The following is a 4889-nucleotide window of genomic DNA, read 5'->3' on the forward strand; positions in this document are numbered from 1 at the left end:
TGGATATCTTGGCTGAAGATCCTGGTAGTGTTATTTAGTGTCTCTACCTCCTTTTCGGTCCTTTCAAAAAGTTTCAGATCGTCCATGTACATCAGGTGGTTCATTTTTTCCTCCGTATTGGAGAACTTGTATCCGGCTTGGCACTTTCTCAGAATACTGTTCTAGGGCATCATGGCTATGATGAACAGTAGTGGTGATAGCGAGTCTCCTTGGAAGATGCCCCTTTGTATGTTAATTTCTTTTATGTGTTGTCCATCAGCTGTCAATTCCAGTCTCCATGTTTTCATTGCATTTTCTATTACGTTGGTGATCCTGCTTGGTATTTTATACATTTTAGGCATTCTATTATCTATGCTTGGGGGATCCTGTCGTACGCTTTTTTGTAGTCGATCCATGCCATGGCTAAATTCTTTCTCCTCCTTTTTACCTCCTTTAGGATCTTTTGACCTATATATAACAGGTCATGTGTTCCTCTTTTTCCTTTTTGGCGTTCTTTCTGCTCCTCGGGCATGAGTCCACGGTTATTCGGGGAGTGGTAGATTTGTTCCCTCAGTTGTGCTGTCAGAATCTTCCACATAGTTGGTAAGCACATGATTGGCCTATAGTTGCTAAGGACGGTTCCTTTCTCTGTGTCCTTCTCTAGCAGTGTGGTTCTACCTTTTGTCATCCAGTCTGGTATGCTTGCTTCCTGTATACATCTTCTCAGGTTTTGGGCTAGCCTTTCGTGTAAGGTTGTGAATTTTTTTAACCAGTATGCATGTATCCCGTTGTGCCCTGGTGCTCTCCAGTTTGCCATTTTTCCTATGGTTTTCTTTAGGGTTTCCTTGCTGATTTCATTCACTGTTCCTTCTTCTATTTGTTGTAACTTTTCTTTCATGTCTTTCAGCCACTCTGCATTTCTATTGTGATCTCGTCGCTCTTCCCATATTTTACTCCAGTAGAGTTTTGTTTCTGTCGGATTTGGTTGTTCTGTTTTTGTTTTTCCTCCGTTCACATTTTGGTAGAATTAGCTTTCATTAGTTTCAAATGTCCTGTTTTGTTTGCATTGTTCAGATTTATATCTAGATCGTCTCAATCTATCTTCTTTTGCTTTTATTTTTTGGTCCAGTTCTTCATGTTTCTTGTTTAGCCTCTCCCTGCCAGTTACATTTTCAGTATTCCGTTTTCTCCACATTGCTTTCTTCCTGTTGATCATTTTGGCTTCTTTTTTATGTTTGTGTATTTGGGTTTCTAGTCTTACTTCCCATCCAGGTTTTGTCGGTCCGCTTGTCCCCGGTTGTTTTTCTGATTTGAGTTTCATACTTACCATTTTGGTGCCTGCGTAAATCAGGTTGTTTAAGTCTGTAATTGTATTTTTTGGATGTGTGGGAGGAGCTTGTTATTTATTTCATTTTTTTTTCATTCTCTGTTAGTTCTGTTTCATTGTTCTCGGTTTCCACGTTTGTTGACTTCGTTCTTTGTTGGTCCTCGGCCTTTGGTGTTTTTACTTGTGAGGTTTCAACTTGTGGGGTTGCTCTACGTGAGGTTCCGTTGGGGGGTGCTTCTTGTTCAGTTTCATCATTTATTTTTCGCTGGATTTCTGTTAGTTCTAGTTTAGAGAGCCAGCCTTTCTTGAGTATCAGTCTTGCTTGGTCCGCAATTCTTTGGTCTGTCGTATGGTGGTCACTGGATAGGTCCCATAGTTCTTTCATTCGTTTCCGATAACCTCCATATCTATATTTAGGATGGCTTCTATAGTAACAGTCCATTACGAGTATATTCTCTTTTGTTGTCCATTTCTTTCGTTGGTTGTTTTTCTTTTGATGGTTATCATGGCTGTGTTGTGTTTGTTCGGTATCATTTTATTCCCTGAAATTAGAGGTTATGCTTACCTGTTCAGCGTCCATGTCATTTGAGATTCTGAAATTAGAAAGTTGGCCAACATTCGCAGGATGACGACCGGGTCCCCCATGCTGGCTACCGAAGGAGCAGCTGCCGATTATGACACCCAGATCTTTCTTCTGGGTCCCAAGGTTTGGATTATTTGTAATTGACATTTTTCATGATTTGGTGTTTGCAGCAACACCAAGCCCAGAATTGTTTTACCTGTGGTTCTGATGCAGGGATAGTGCAAAGCTCCTGTGTATCCAAGAGGTATCGTGCACTATCACACATAAATGAGACAAAAATAAATAAATAAATAAAATAAAATAAAATAGATAGATAAAATAAATAAATAACTAAGAATTCTACTAAGTCGAAAGGCATGCTCTTAAAGAGGGCGTTTGAAGATAGGTCTACCTTACACCATACTGTTTAGCCGCTGGAAAAGCATGGGAAAAGAGGAGGATAGCAATTTTCCCCGCCGCTTTGGTAGTATTTAATTCCCTCGTTCAAAGGCGGGACAGATTTCTACGTCAATATCGGTAAAAAGCCTGGTTTCTGTTATAAATTCGGACAAACATTTAACTAGATAATTCGCCTGTCGCCCGTCTGGGTATATTTGCATTCATTTTTAGAGGATTTGCATTAAGTTGGAATTGACAAACAGAATTATACGTTTATATCGAAACAAAAACTGTATTCTGAAATGAATTCAAAGTAACATTTACCTTTTTTTTTCTTTTTTTTTAAAGGACATAACTCACATTTCGTTGGGTTCTTTAAAAGAGTTTTCTGTCGCGAGTGTACCAATACCTATCCTCTGTGGGCTCCAGTCTTGAGTTAAATGCCAGGTCGTTGGTCAGTAGAGGGTAAGGGATAGGAGGGGGTGAAAACAGTCATTCTAGTACAAACATACGCATATATGTATACGCACATTCACGTACGCAAACGCAAACATTCTGCCTGTCGTTGCCAAAGAATATAGAATTCCTCTTTTTTTTGGCCCGTAACAAATTTCGCTAGCCGCCCATCTAGCTATTTTCGATTCATTTTTGAGGATTTGCATTAAGTTGGAATTGACAAACAGAATTAAACGTTTATATCGAAACAAAAACTGTTTTCTGAAATGAATTCGAAGTAAAATTTACCTTTTTTTTTCTTTTTTTTTTTTAAAAAAAGGACATAACTCACATTTCGTTGGGTTCTTTAAAAGAGTTTTCTGTCGCGAGTGCACTAATACCTATTATTATTATTATTATTATTATTATTATTATTATTATTATTATTATTATTATATTGCTGTTGTTATTATTATTATTATCATTATTACATTGTTAATATTATTATTATCATTATTCTTATAATTATCATTATTATATGTATTATTATTATCATTATTATTATTATTATTATTAATATTATTATTGAAATTATTATTATTATAATTTTTGTTGTAATTCTTCTTATTATCATTATTATATTGTCATTATTTTTTATCATTATTATTACTGTTGCAATTTTTTATTATCATTATTATTATTAATATTATTATCATTATCATTATTATATTGTTATTATTATTATCATTTCTATTATCATTATTATCATTATTATATTGTTGCTATTATCATTATTATTATAATTATTATTATTATATTTATTATCATTATTATTATCATTATCATTATTATTATATTATTGTTATTATCATTATTATCATCATTATTATTTTTGTTGTAATTCTTCTTATTATTATATTGTTGTTATTATCAATATTATTATTGTAATTTTTATAGTTGTAATTCTTTGTATTATTATTATATTATCATTACTATTATATTGTTGTTATTGTCATTATTATTATTATTATTATTGTTGTTGTTGTTGTAATTCTTCTAATCATTATTATTATAACATCATATTTTTTATTATTATTACCATCATTATCATTTTTTGTTGTTATTATTATCATCATTCTTATTTTTGTTATTATTATTATCATCATCATCATTATTTTTTGTTATTATTATGATTATTATGATTATCATCATTATTTTTTGTTATTATTATTATTATTATTATTATTATTATTATTATTATTATTCGCTCACAAGCTTTCACACAGGTCATAAAGGATCTGTCCTTGGGAACAGCTGGTGGTGCTCTCTGGAAGCCTACTGACAACAAGTCTCCCCAGTGTTCCAATGCTCTCCACCTCTTCTGATAACTTTTGCATATTAATTTGCATTATCGCAATAGCTGCCCACCATTGATCTCTCGCTAGCAGCGGCCATTAGTCTGTACTGGAATTTTAGTGGCAATAAGCCTACCCAAAGTCCCAGTTCGTTTCGCACTTGTCCAGCTGAGGTCTGGTCAGTGCTTTCTCCTTGGTCTTTCCATCATCCTTGACCCTTCTCGGCTATTTGGCATCATTCTTTCGTTTGAGCGGTGATTAAGTAATGGGAGGGGTGGGGGAGGGATATGCAGCTGTTCGTTTGGTCTGCGCGTGTAGCTCATGTGTATTAGTTTTCACATTCAAGGGTTTTACCTTAATATTTCAGCTGTTTTCATTATTGTTATTCGTTGTATCTTTCAAGTCATTCCTCTGATTCCAATTTCTCCCATTCTTTTTTTCAAAGTTTTTCGGAATTGTTCCTAGTGCTCCTACTATTATGGGTACTATTTGATTTTTTATCATCATACCCCTTTCAGTTCTCTGGCTAGCTCTGTGTATTTGTTCCATTTCTCCTTTTTTGATTATTATTATTATTATTATTATTATTATTATTATTATCATCATCATCATCATCATCATTATTATTATTATTATTATTATTATCATCATCATTATTATTATTATTATTATTATCATCATCATCATCATTATTATTATTATTATTATTATCATCATCATCATCATTATTATTATTATTATTATCATCATTATTATCATTATTATTATTATCATCATCATTATCATTATTATTATTATTATCATCATCATCATCATCATCATCATTATTGTT

The sequence above is a fragment of the Euprymna scolopes genome, chromosome 41 (assembly GCF_053919585.1).
Source record: "Euprymna scolopes isolate OS-2025 chromosome 41, ASM5391958v1, whole genome shotgun sequence".
Taxonomy (NCBI): domain Eukaryota; kingdom Metazoa; phylum Mollusca; class Cephalopoda; order Sepiida; family Sepiolidae; genus Euprymna; species Euprymna scolopes.